We start from the raw sequence: 15,000 nt of genomic DNA, 5'->3' as shown, positions 1-15,000 counted from the left end.
CACCACCACCACCACCATCACCACCACCATCACCACCATCACCACCACCACCACCACCATCACCACCACCACCACCATCACCATCACCACCACCACCACCACCACCACCACCATCACCACCACCACCACCACCACCATCACCACCACCATCACCACCACCACCACCACCACCACCACCATCACCACCACCACCACCACCATCACCACCACCATCACCACCACCACCACCACCACCACCATCACCACCACCACCACCACCACCATCACCACCACCATCACCACCACCACCACCACCACCACCACCACCACTTCACCACCACCACCACCACCACCAACACACCACCACCACCACCACCACCAACACACCACCACACCACCACCACCACCACCACCACCACCACCACCATCACCACCACCATCACCACCACCACCACCACCACCATCACCACCACCATCACCATCACCACCACCACCACCATCACCACCACCACCACCACCATCACCACCACCATCACCACCACCACCACCACCATCACCACCACCATCACCACCACCACCACCATCACCACCACCACCACCACCACCACCACCATCACCACCACCATCACCACCACCATCACCACCACCACCACCATCACCACCATCACCACCACCACCATCACCACCACCACCACCACCACCACCATCACCACCACCACCACCATCACCACCACCACCACCACCACCACCACCACCACCACCATCACCACCACCACCACCATCACCACCACCACCACCACCATCACCACCACCACCACCATCACCACCACCACCACCACCACTTCACCACCACCACCACCACCACCAACACACCACCACCACCACCACCACCACCACCACCACCAACACACCACCACCACCACCACCACCACACCACCACCACCACCACCATCACCACCACCAACACACCACCACCACCACCACCACCACCACCATCACCACCACCACCACCACCACCACCACCACCAACACACCACCACCACCACCACCAACACCACCATCACCACCACCACCACCACCACCACCACCAACACACCACCACCACCACCAACACCACCACCACACACCACCGCAATCTCGCCACTCTTGGGCTATTGAACCCCAACTATCAATCAGTGGTGAGTTAGGTACCAGTGCTAAAGAGAGAGGAGACATGGTGCTTGCATATGTGTGTGTGTGTGTGTGGGTGTGTGTGTGTGTGTGTTCGCGCCCGCATGTGTGTGCATGTGTTTCCTCTCTCCTGCCTTCCTGGTCTGGGCTCATTTGAAGGCTAGGGCTGCATGACCTACTTAAAGTGCCTGCCTTGAATAATGTATCTCACAGAAAGGGTGGGTAGGGAGTGTGAGAGAGTAAAAGGGAGGTGGAGAGAGAGAGAAAGAATGAGAGAGAGAGAGATGGTGGCAGAGAAATCCACAGTTCTCATCGACTGGATTTCAAATGTCTATGTTGATAGCCTTGATCACCAGCAAAGATTTCTCCCCACATGAAGAGGCTAAACGTGTCTGAGACTGTAGGGGGGTGTGTGTGTGTGTGTGTGTGTGTGTGTGTGTGTGTGTGTGTGTGTGTGTGTGTGTGTGGGAGGGGAGTTATGATGAGGTGGGGTTTAAGAGTGCGTGTGCAAGCCAGGACGCAGGTGGAGGTGGTGGAGGAGGTGATGCTACTCTTGGGAGAAACCACATATACACTGCTACATCTGACTCACCTCCACTAACCTCAGACTTGTCATACGCAACTGAGCGAGAGGTTTAAGGGGAGCATTTAAATATACTCTCATAGGAGTTACCACTGAATACATAATGCATATAAACCTTCTCATATACCTCTGCTCTGTGCTTCGGCTTGCTGGGAGGACAATGTGAAATTCATAATCCTGCGACGTGAAAATGGCTCTGCTATCTGACCTGAATGACCATGCTGAACCGCTACGGAGACACATTCCTGCAGTACAAAAAAACACGGAGGGTTCTGCACCTGACAGTATTAGCAAGCATAGGTGGTCAGTCTCACAAGATATACTGGAGTACAGAAATAGAGATTGAAAGGACAGCGAGAGCTCCAGCAAGAGCCGGAACATTTCAAGGGGGATGATGACAAACAGACAACAGGCATGGCACATTATGTACAAGAAGGCAGGACAGACGGCAGATGAACAGACACCCAGAGTCAGAGCGAGCTCTTGTCCTAAACCCCCCACCAGGAGTCCTGCGTTCCCGACGGCTGCCGCTCCGCCTCTGATGACCACCACCCCGTGCACCCGCCCCCCCCGGCGGCCACCCTGGACGGGCACGCTCACTGACCGTGTGACCGTATGACGACCGGGTGTGACGGCCGCTGCGAGCAAGCAGCTGCCCTGAAAGACAGTAGGAGATGAGAGGTGTGTGTGCAAAGGTCAGAGTGGGGTGTAAAGGAGCAGGGCATGAGACAGCCAGGGCCCTCAGCCTGGAGTGTACGTGTGTGTGTGTGTGTGTGAGAGAGAGAGAGAGAGAGAGAGAGAGAGAGAGAGAGAGAGAGAGAGAGAGAGAGAGAGAGAGAGAGAGAGAAGGGTGTATGGATGCACCCAGAGTAATGCAATGGGGCTGATGATGAATTCCACTCAGATGCGGCTTTTATTGGACCAGCAGAAGCAGACGGGGGAGGGGCGTAGACCTATAGGCCATTTCGCTGCTTTCTTTTTATGTTGTGATGACGACGGTGATTATGGGCACCGTGCTGTAACGGATGCATGAGCCGATCGCCCGTGTCTGTCCCGGTCTCACCGTGATGATACTTCAGCCGGTTCCACTGTGGCCGAGTTGACTCGGTGGCCAATTACCGAGTTGAACCAGACGCGCGGCGATCTGAAGAAGTGTGAAAGACGGGGCGGTGGTTTGGAGGGTCGCGGCGTGCTGGGCGCACTCACGCCGGGCCTGCCGCACACGAACCGTGCTCGGCCGAACCCAACCGCTCCTCCTTCCGCACATCCAGCCTGCTGGGCATAAGGTGCTGGTGTGAAGACCGACACTGCAGCTAGATGTCTGTTCTGCTGAGGAGAAGATACCACACATGAGACACATCTCTCTCTCTCTCTCTCTCTTTCGTTCCATCCCTCTCTTTCAGGCTTCATGGAGAGGTGAGAAAAAGAGGGATGGTGGAGGAGAGAGGCGAGAGAAGGGTGTGAGAGCGCACGGGAGAATCTCATGCTCGCGAGCGTCTCCTCGCTCACACACATTTTGCTCCTCTGTTGACGGCGCTAATGCAGCTTTTAAATGCAGAACCTGGAACGACGAGCACATTAATGTGTTGTTCTGAACGCTATGTGTCAGTGTGTGTGTGTGTGTGTGTGTGTGTGTGTGTGTGTGTGTGTGTGTGTGTGTGTGTGTGTGTCAGTGTGTGTGTGTGTGTGTGTGTGTGTGTGTGTGTGTCAGTGTGTGTGTGTGTGTGTGTGTGTCAGTGTGTGTGTGTGTGTGTGTGTGTGTGTGTGTGTGTGTGTGTGTCAGTGTGTGTGTGTGTGTGTGTGTGTGTGTGTGTGTGTGTGTCAGTGTGTGTGTCAGTGTGTGTGTGTGTGTGTGTGTGTGTGTGTGTGTGTGTGTGTGTGTGATTTGCTCAAGGCTGCAGCACATCTCATGAGCGAGTGCAGAGTCGTTACCAGGCCTCACATTTCCACAGCATGGAGCAGGAGAGCAGCAACGCCAGGGGCCCAAGCACCGTGGCCCATGGTGGTCACCTCCTTCAGCCAAAACAACGTGCTGCAATCTGATGTGCTCTGCAGCCACAAACCGCTACGCCCACACACACACTCCCACACACACGCTCGCCTCCATCCTCCCCGCTGCTGCTCTTTCCTCGCCTCCAGCCTGTTTTTAAACCTGAAGGCAAAGAGCGGTGGGGAACTGCTGGAGGGGATGATGACTGAAGAGGCACCTGACTCATATGCATGAAGAATGGAGGCGGTTTCCCCAGCAGGCTTTAGTACTCAACACCCCTGACCTGCTTCCCCAGGTAACCCTAGTACAGCCAGTCACTCCTGCCCAGTACAGCCAGACCCCCCCGGAGCTCACCACAGCTCACCACTGTCTTGCATTACATTTCTGCAGTGAACCATCATTGCATTTCAAACGATTCCACTGATAACATGTAGTTAGGATGCATTGCGACTCTATTGAAATGTTCCCGAGTGCAAATCCCACATTCTTCCCAGTGAAATTATGTATTCCGACTGGCAGAGACAGACCACCAAGCAGATTTAAAGATGCCATGCTAAAAATAAACATGAAGCATAAATAAAATCAGAAAATGCTTAAGATTCTTATAGCAGTGCAGTGTTGCGTGACTGGATCGGACCGCTCCAGTGATATCAATGTCTTGGCACCTGGTTGAATTTCACCTCTTGGTTGTGTGTGTGATTTTTTTAAACAATGGACCATAGACTAGTACATTGGTCAAAATGCTGTGCTTTCTCATAAAGGGTATAAAGTCTGTATTATTAGTTAATTGAGTAAGAGTTGGGTCAATTTTTAAGTTGAAGGGGTAATTTTACAGATATCCACACTGCAATATTGAAAATAAAATATAATGAATTTCACTTGAAAATAACCAAAGGATTCAGTTAACCTGAAAATCCCTGGACCTGGTACTGTGAGAATTAAAACGAGCTGGCTTATCACTTCCTAAAATCTAAAGGGGCAGAGAGTGGAGGAGAAGACTCTTTAGTATTCCCCTTTACTTGCAAACCGCACCACGCGATCAAACTTCCTCTTACAGAACAGTTCTCGTGATGCTGGAGATATGACCTGTACTGAATCATGCAAGTGTTCCTTCGTGTCGGATCCTCTGACCAAAAGCTGCGGGAGCCAAAAATCCTGACGTGTGTTTCAAACGGGAGGCCTGATAGCGAGTCGCACAGAGAAGGGAAAATGTATTCCCATCAAAACGACGCAGACGACTTCCCGGATAAAAGTAACCGTATATACTTCTGTGTGTTTCTTTCAAGATATTTCTATGCTTCTCCAGCCCAAGTCCCGGGGCACTGTGGAGCCCTGTTGCAAGTTTCCAAAGGGATTTATAAAATGTACCATTGGCTAAATGTGCTAGCATCTGCTGTTTAAGGGGCTTTTATAGTTACAGCTGATTTTGGGGGTGTGTGCGCGCGTGTGCCTATGTATGTGCGTATGTGTTTGTGCGTGCGTATGTGTGTGCGCGCATGTGTGCGTGCGCGCGTTCGCGTGTGTATGCGCGTGTGTGTGTGTGTGTGTGTGCGTGCTCCTTCGCCATTCCTTGCCAGCAGACAGCAGCTCTCAGACAGCTCGGTCCAGAAATACTCCCCATTACTCTCGCTGCACGCCAGAGTGACATCAACACATGGGTTTTCTTTCCTCTCTCTGCCCTCTCTCTCTCTGCCTTTCTTTCTTACTTTTTAACCTCCCTCTATTGTCTCACTATTGCTCACCATCTGGACTCGAGCTGGTGGTTTTGTCCCACTCGTGGTCCAGCGTGCGTCTCGGCTCTCTTGCTCGACGCCTGCGAGGAACGCCCCAGCGTAAAAGCTCTTTGACGCACGATGCGGCAGTCGGGTTGTTACCTCCCGTCACCCTTTCGCAATCTGGGAGATCAGAGAGGTGAGCCGCAGACGTGGGATCGTGCTCACGCGGTCTCCCTCCCCTTCTGCTGGATCACGACCGTGTTCCGCCCCACGCCGGGCTCTAGTCCCGGCGCAGTGCGCGCAGTGCCGGCACGCGGGGAGCGCAAACGCGCGGGCTCCGCGTCCTCGCCTCCCGTGAGCCGGAGTAACGGATGCCTGCTTCGCCCCCTCTACCGCGATCGTTCGGCATGCAGTAGATCACAGAGGCGAAGAGCTTGTCAGTCAGCCCTCAATCAAAGCCCTGCCAGCGTCTCTACACAGACCCCTCTCCCCTTTATTGATTTCCTTCTTTTCCAGCTCGCCTGTCTGATGTTCACTCAGGATAGATGTGAGGTTTGGACCAGACCTGCTCGCTGCGAGCCTGTTTCTCATATTGCATACCACCAGTCCGTGCCCGAGGAGAGGCAGTTAGTCCATAACAAAAGAAATTACACCGGGCACTTTCCATGTCTGTCCTCAAGAGGGCGATGAGGTTCGAAATCAATTCCTCATGTTTTTTGAACTGGCAAAACTGCAGTAGAGGGCTTAGAATTGTAAACATTTAGGCTTGGACTCGCTCAAATCTCATCGCGTTTCTTTCTCTCTCTCTCGCACTCGCTCACTCACGCATACGTACCATAACGACGGCACGCGAAGACAAAAAACAAAAACACCAGGGGGAGGTTTGTAGAGGAGAGACAGCGCAGATAGAATGCGTAGATAGTGAAAGAAAGAAGAAAGAGAGGTAGGGAGCGAGGGAGAGTGAGGGAGGGATGGTTGAGTGAGTTGATAAATGAGGAGTCAGGCTGAGTGAGAGATGTGCATGGCTGGCTGGCTGCTTGCTGCTGCTGTGTGAGACCCAGCCTACACCGGCAGAATGTAAAGCAGCAGGCGCACACAGGGAATACAGCGGCTGTCCCAGGCCCCCCTGCAGGCATGGAGACACACACGCACACACACACACACACACGTGCGCACACACACACACAGACGCACATACACACACACACACGCGCACACACACACACACACACACACACACACACACACACACACACACGCACACTCTTGCACGTGCACACACATACACAAACACGTGCATGCGCACTCAACCACACACACACACACACATACTCACACATATGCACACACGTTCAGAGATGCACACACACGCATGCAGAAACACCTGCGTGCGCACACGTATGGTAGCACACCCGTGCACACACACACGGTTTCTCATACACGTACAAACGTGTGCGCAGGCACACAAACACACACACACAGACACACACACTCACGTTTTTCACTCACAGACAGAATGAACAAATCCTTAATAAACCCACATTAACGGGCTTCAAAATTGAGAATACTCATCATGTACAGTACAGACAAGACGTTCTGAACTTCAGTGCGTTCTTGTTTTCTGCTTCTGTCTGTGCTACCATCACTGACTCACCGTGTTAAGGGGCCTGATACTGGAGAGGTTGAAGAGTCAGGGCAGGGGATTGGAGCCGTGCGTTCGCTCTCTCAGGACTCCGTCCGGCTCCTTCTGCAGCAGTGACCTCAGCTCATGGCCACTCTGTGTCTTTGAGAGCTGTACACTCGACTCAGAGACTTTAACACTTCAGGATCAGGCTCAGAAGCACATGTAGAACGGTTTGTGCTGGGATTCCTCCTCCTGCAGGAAACCCTCTGATTCATCAACGCTATACTTCGGTGGAAGAGTAAACTTTTCGGACTTTTGTAAACGTCTGTGGTCTCGTTACCCATGGACGTGCCCAAACTGCTGCTGTCCGGGTGGTGGAGTGTCAGCTTTGCATTGTGGGCCTCTCCACATCTCCTCCTTAGCCCATTCCAGCAGGTAGTGCATTCTTCTGTTGACCTACACACTCATTAAAGCTCATGTGATATTATTTCATATAATTAAACCTTTAATTTCTAAGTTTCATTGAATTATTATGCTGTGTCTGTATGTACTATATATAATACTATAGTTTGATATACACATATTGTTTTTACCAGTGGCGAACCGTACTTACTGGCCATTGACCTTCACTAGACATAGCTAAATGAAAAAATGACCATAGTATTAAAAACACGTCCATATCACTGTTGTCCTAATACTATGTACTATGTGCAACGTACCCTTTCCCGACTTGTGTTAGAATCTGAAGATGAGGTGTTGGTCGGCCTTTTCTCCACTTTTTCATTGAATGACCGTCTTGAAAATGGTGTTGTTAGCAATTCGCTGACAATATCCTGCGATTCCATCCTTTCTGCTTGGAAAACCTCACGGTAGTGCTAGCTAGCTAGCTAATTAGCTAGCACATGAGCTAAAAGGTCACGAGGCACTAACCATGCAGAACTGGTATACGAGGACCAGCGAGAACACCCTGAGCACATTGGAGCACGCCCCCACGATTCTAATTCAAAATATGATTGGTTGATTAAACTGCTAATCCATAATAAAAGCTCTCTTAATGTAAAATGCAAAGGCAAAGGCAAATGCAACAATGGTGTGAAATATTCTGATTGGTTGATTTTTTATTTCAGCACTGAGTTTTTTTCCAGCACAAGTATGAAATGTGGATTTGAAAGCAAATTTAGGGGAAAAATACAAATTATTGGTGAATCTTTATTAACATATATTACATATAATAGATAAAGCATCTTCTTCAAGATCAATGGACCTTCAGAGAAGGCCTTGAATGCCCTGACGGTTCGCCACTGGTTTTTACCTTTGTAATGTTTTGGACTAATCAGTTATCTCAGTTTGACTGATATATGATTATTTACCTATGTTACAGATCATTTTGAAAACCAAAAGTACTGACACGAAGGTAGGTAGCTACAAATGTCATTGAGGCTGTATTACTACATAATAAACCTGAAGAGAGAGTGAGAGTGAGAATGAAAGAGAGAGAGAGAGAGAGAGAGAGAGAGCACAATAAGAATGTAAATAGTAGATGTGCTCAAAAATGCCTTTGGCCACACGCACAAATATGAGTGTACTGGCACCATTAAAAAGTTAATTAATCTTAATTAACTTCTCCTTTGTCTCAAAGTTCTTTATTGCGGTCGAAATGATTTGCCACACAAGGGGAAGAGCTGGGCTGATCCTAATGCTGTAATCAGCGGTCTGCAGGAGGCCAGACGCTCAAGCTGCTGATTGCTTTTCTGACAGAGACTTACGTCCTGACGTGCAGCCTTGCCCCCCCCCTCTGTCTGTCTGTCCGTCTCTGTCTCTGTCTCTCTGTCTCTCTCTCTCTCTCTCTCTCTCTCTCCTCCTCTCTCGTCGACTTGAGGAACAATATACATCAGCGTCGGTTTGAAACGAAAGACGTATAATCCAGAGGGAGGATCTGGCGCTTTTACCGTGTGGGGTATTATTCCTCTCGAGCCCATTGCTGTGTGTGGAACGCGCGACTGAGCATGCCCGCGTTACGCTTAACGGGTATCTCTCACTGGCCGTTTTGCATGGCAATGTTAGTCGGCACTGGAGCAAGGGAAAGAGATGGCTGTCATGTGTAGTGTGTGTGTGTTCGCGAGCGTGTGTGTGTGCTTGCACGCACACGTATATGTGTGTGTGTGTGTGTGAGAGAGAGAGAGAGAGAGAGAGGGAGAGAGAGTAGATATAATTCCCTACCCTCTTCTCTGCTCTGCTCGACTGTTAGAGAGCTGCCTACGTTCGGACGTGCGATGAATCACAAATTTTCAGTTGCGCACAAACACGAAAGAACAACAGAAGGTTCCTCCTGATGCAGCAGAGATTTTCCAGGCCCGGCCACCTCGGGATTTAATCCGGATGGGCGAAAAAGTAGCCATATTCCCTTCCGTTCCATATCGATCCTGAATGGCAGGCAGCCCTGCAGACGCGGATGCTTTCACCAGCACCGCGCTTCACACACACCCTGCCTCCTCCGCCAGCGTGGAGCCTGTCTTTCACACCCAGGACTCCTTGTCCCTCACGTCACGCTAACTCAAATAAACAATCGCACGCAATCGTGTGCGTGTTCGTGTGCGTGCGTGCTTGACGGATTCCGGCCTGGCCTTATTACTTCCCCCGTGCGGGGCGAGGTAAACACGAGGTGCGGTGAGCGACGTGCTCCGGCTGGGGACCGGGAGGGGGGGAGGGGGGGCTGCAGGGAGAGCTCGGCGGCCATCTTGCCAGCGTTATCTCTCTCCCATATGTTCACCCCAGGCTGCCTCATGCCGCTGTAATTGACTTTCTCCCATGGATCCCAGCCATAGCTGTAGGCAGGAGTGCCCTGGTGTGCCTGTGCTCACCCTGATAAAACTATTACACACTCCCCAGTGTGGCTGGGCGTGCACTCACGTGTCTGTGTCTGTCACTGTGTGTGCATGCGTGTTTGTCTCCGATTCTCAAACTGTAACCTAGCCATCGCAAGCATAATTGGAATCCGGAGCTGTTTTAAAAGTTGGGCTATGGAAAGGGAGGCTTGGCTCGGGCTGAACTCGGGATTAGACTGGAGAACATGTGGTGGATATTGGCTTGCCGAACACACACGCGAGCGTGCACCCTCACACAACATACACACACAAGCTGTCAGGCTCTTCCCAGGGCTAGAATAGAATACAGAAGTTGAGAATGCCTGCCCCCCCCCCCCCCCCCCCCCAACACACCCTCACCCCACCCCCCCCCACCGTAGCACCACACTGCGACTGCTATAGAGAGCTTCACTCTTATATATGAGAAAATAACCAAAGGCTCACTGCTGTTCCCATACTGCAGAGCCCTGCTGATTTCCGGCTCGGGTGTGATCTACTCCTGATAAAGCTTCACCTGTGGCACCTCCGCCTCAGGCTCTGGAATCCACAGCTCAGACCGGGGGCCTTTTGAGTGTCGCAGAAACTGATTGTCACCCAGGCTCGTTAAATTCGTTAATTTTTATTGAAGGCTGTCACGTTTTCATGGGGGGGGAGGAGGAGTAAATTATTCATCATCTCTTGAAATGCAAACGACAGCTGAGGCAAGGGAGCGATGCTATGTAGGTCACTTCCTTTCGCAACACCCCCCCCCCAACCGCCAGTCGGAGAGAGAGAGGGAGAGAAAGAGAGAGAGAGAGAGAGAGAGAGAGAGAGGGAAGATGAGCTCAACTGCAGCAGAACCAATCGCAGCTAAGCCTACTGAAACCATGCAGGAAGAATACAGATAACAAGAGACTCTTATACACACAGCATTCTTGGATAATCCTCAAGTTCCCTAATTGCAGACCCAGGAACAACTTCTCCATATCCAAAATCCAGTCTTATGTTCTGTGATGTAAAATCCACAGCGAGGATCTGGGTGCCAGTGCCGAGCAGCGCCGCTTGGCCAGGATGCTCGCTAATCCGCCAGCCGGGGACGTTGCTGTGGGGGTAAAGGTCATGGGGAACTGTTAATATGAGGCCACATGCTGAAAACCAAACCGTACACATCAGCTGGACTGTCCTGCAGAGCCACGCTATCACACATGGTCCTGCATAGCTGGGCTGAGGCACTGAGGCATGCTGGGAAGCCCATATGAGGCACTGGGGCATGCTGGGTAGCCCATGTCCGATAAACCTTCCACATGGCACAAACCCTCCCCTTCATGGAAGAAGGAAGCAGAGGAGGGGAAGTGCAGGAAGTGGACGGCAGTGCAGAACTCAGCTGGACTTCAGTTGAAGTAGAGGGTCCAGTCCATATCCTCCCCCTCCAAGTACTGACCCAAAGGCAGAAATTTGTTTGAATACTTGGGTTATAGTATAGATGTACATTTCAGTCCAGACCAAATCAAACTCTGTGGTTTCTAAACAAAGTGTTTAGAAAACCACCTTCCAGTCGAAGTCGGTAAGATCCCACCAGCTTCGCTCCGTTAAACACATCACCCTTTCATTTCCCCTTATAACAATCATGAGTTATTACTGGTCAGGTTTATGGCAGTGCAACAGGGGGTTACTCACAGGAAACGTACACTCCCACAGCAGGGCTCGAACCGGTGACCTGCTGGTTCTGAGTGCAGGCACCCACTCCTGGGCTAAGTGGACCATGCACAGCCTTGCCAGCATCAATGGGGCTGAGTGCAGTAGATAGAGAGCCATGTACCCATGTGTTATTGCTTCAGTTCCTCTCACTGCTTCTCTGTTAGTCTGAAATGAGTCTGTATTTGTAGCCCAGTGCAAACCCAGTCCTGACCCTATGCTGCATGCTTCAGCCTTCTGCCTGCTCCAACATGGCCATCGTCCACTTATAAAGCTGTCGATGGCAGGTACATGGGAAATGGACACGACTAACATGAGCGGTGCAGGGCTACTCCAGCACCAAGGCATACATCCAGCATACATCCAGCATACATCCAGCATACATCCAGCATACATCCAGTACACATCCAGCAAATCTCCAGCACACATCCAAAATACATCCAGCACACATCCAGCAAATATCCGGCATACATCCAGCACACATCCAGAAAACATCCAGCATACATCCAGCAAACATCCAGCAAACATCCAGCAAACATCCAGCACACATCCAGCACACATCCGGCAAACATCCAGCAAACATCCAGCAAACATCCAGCAAACATCCAAAATACATCCAGCACACATCCAGCAAACACCTAGCATACATCTGGCATACATATGGCAAACATCCGGCATACATCTAGAAAATATCCAGCATACATCCAGCACACATCCAGCAAACATCCAGCAAACATCCAGAATACATCCAGAAAACGTCCGGCAAACATCCAGCACAAATCCAGCACACATCCAGAAAACGTCCGGCAAACATCCAGCTTAAATCCAGCACACATCCAGGAAACATCCAGCAAACATCCAGCATACATCCAGAACACATCCAGCACAAATCCAGCACACATCCAGTACACATCCAGCACACATCCAGCACACATTCAGAAAACATCCGGCACACATCCAGCACACATCCAGAAAACATCCAGCAAACATCCGGCACACATCTGGCACACATCCAGCAAACATCCGGCATACATTCGGCATACATCCAGGATATATCCAGCACACATCCAGCAAACATCCAGCATACATCCAGCTCAAATCCAGCACACATCCAGCAAACATCCAGCATACATCCAGCACAAATCCAGCACACATCCAGAAAACATCCGGCAAACATCCAGCTCAAATCCAGCACACATCCAGCAAACATCCAACAAACATCCAGCAAACATACAGCATACATCCAGAACACATCCAGCACACATCAAGCACAAATCCAGCACACATCCAGTACACATCCAGCACACATCAAGCACACATCCAGAAAACATCCGGCACACATCCAGAAAACATCCAGCACACATCCAGCAAACATCCGGCACACATCCAGCAAACATCCGGCATACATTCAGCATACATCCAGGATATATTCAGCACACATCCAGCATACATGCAGCACACATCCAGCAAACATCCGGCACACATCCAGAAAACATCCAGCAAACATCCAGCACACATTCAGAAAACATCCAGGATATATCCAGCACACATCCAGCAAACATCTGGCATACATCCAGCACACATCTAACAAACATCCAGCATACATACAACAAACATCCGGCAAACATCTGGCATACATCCAGCACACATCTAGCAAACACAAATCCAGCAAACATCCAGCATACACTTCTGTAACTTGAGAAATTCTCAACGGTTTTACAGACTAAAGATTTCTATATTGTCCTCAAGCTATTAAAAACTATCAAATAACTTAAAAATCACCCTCTTTCGCCCTCTCTCCCATCTCTCTCTCTCTCTCTCTCTCAGTGTGACTAAGTTTTGCTCCTATTTCTCTTTCATTATGTCTCGAAGTCAGTGTGCTTTTTAGTCTGCCGAGCTGGCGGGGGGCATCTGTACTCTCTGTGGGAGCAGGCAGCCATTTTGGCGGCATACAGGGAACCTGATGGCGTAAATACGGCTGCCATCAATCAGTCCCTGGAGTCCTGCGGCGTCACCATCCCTGATCCCCTGCTCACACGCAGGAACACTTCAACACGCCGCTAGAACAAAGAGCCACCGACCCAAACAACACCATCCAGGACGTTGGGAGACCCGGAACAGGACGAAAGCATATAGAATTCAACCAAACATTATAAAGTCTGCAGAGAAGAGCATGTTAAGCCTTAATTAATAGTAATCCCATATATTAATAATAATAATCAATAATAATCCGCAGCCATCATGGGCAGGGATACCCTGGGAGGAGTATCTGGGAAACATGAGCCAGTATTGTCTGAAATAACTGAAACCAGTTTCAATGAGGAAAACTGCTGTGTGTCTGTAAATAGCTTAATCGAAAGTGCATGCAAATTGAGGCCTCAGACAGACAGCGCCTGTCAGAGGATGAATGTCTCTCATATCACACTCCAGTCTGCCATCTTCACATATTTTGGAGTGCGAGGACGTTTTTTCATGCATACGCATGGGCGGGGGGTGGGGGGGGGGGTCTAAAACGTTTGTGTCTCACGTGACCCTGTTTGTTCTAGAGTGGGGACATACTCTAACATACGGCCGCTAGCATTGGGCCAATGGGTGGGAGCAGGATTAAAGCGGTCTCAGACTCAGTGGCACTTGACTCCAGTGCCGCTTGAGGGTGAAATTGGAGAGAGAACCTGTCTGATTGGTCACTTGCACCACGCACCGCGAGAGAAAGCGGCAAACGCTGCCCCATCATGCAGGTGGCCTGCAGGACGCCGTACCAGCACGTCCGTCAGCCGGGTGACGAGAGGTGAGGTTTCCGGTCGAGCTCCTACTCCCCTGCCCTGTTTAACAATCCCTCATCCCCTTCGCCATGTCACGAACCACTACTGGAAAAAATGTATTTCACTCACAAAATGGAACGTATTATCTGGAATGTGGAAATAAGCATAATTTAAAAATGACAACTATCTCTGTGCAATATGTTTTCTGAATGGGACGTCTTAATTTTCCTGATTTGGAACCTGGTATGAGAAACAGCTAAAGCGTAAATGGAAGTGACATAAGCTTGGTTTTCATTACGCTGTGTGGTGTGGCTGGCAGCGGAGATTAAGCACCGAGTGAAAATGCTCTTTCTGAGCTTCTGGTGTAAACCTAATTAACGGAGCATTCAACAGCATTTGACTGGAACATCCCTCAAACACATCACTATTATCAAACGTGGTGGAAACAGCTGGCAGTTTTGTCTTGAACATAGAACAACTTACCATCTATAGGGAAGACAAAGCTCAGTCAAGCACTGCTAAAACCGATACCTTGGAACGAATGATCAATGGAAGGTGAGGAAAATGAGCGGGTGTGTGTGGTTTATTATCATTTCCTGAGCTAGGCTGGATGGCAGGAGAGAAGAGAGGAGACCAGAC

The 15,000-nt window shown here is 50.3% G+C and overlaps 1 protein-coding gene across 1 annotated transcript in view; it reads right to left on the bottom strand.

The window, feature by feature from the left end:
- The window catches only part of myt1la (myelin transcription factor 1-like, a), a gene marked incomplete at its 3' end in the record, with an annotated part of 51,920 nt that extends 42,247 nt beyond the window's left edge, over positions 1–9,673 (bottom strand). The window contains exons 1-2 of the mRNA XM_076993128.1: positions 7,402–9,673; positions 7,092–7,313 (exon numbers count right to left, since the gene is read on the bottom strand). The remainder of the gene's footprint in view (positions 1–7,091; positions 7,314–7,401) is intronic.
- Between the last annotated feature and the right edge of the window lie 5,327 nt (positions 9,674–15,000).

The sequence above is a fragment of the Brachyhypopomus gauderio genome, unplaced genomic scaffold, assembly GCF_052324685.1.
Source record: "Brachyhypopomus gauderio isolate BG-103 unplaced genomic scaffold, BGAUD_0.2 sc104, whole genome shotgun sequence".
Lineage (NCBI taxonomy): Eukaryota > Metazoa > Chordata > Actinopteri > Gymnotiformes > Hypopomidae > Brachyhypopomus > Brachyhypopomus gauderio.
This window is presented reverse-complemented; position numbering and strand designations above follow the sequence as displayed.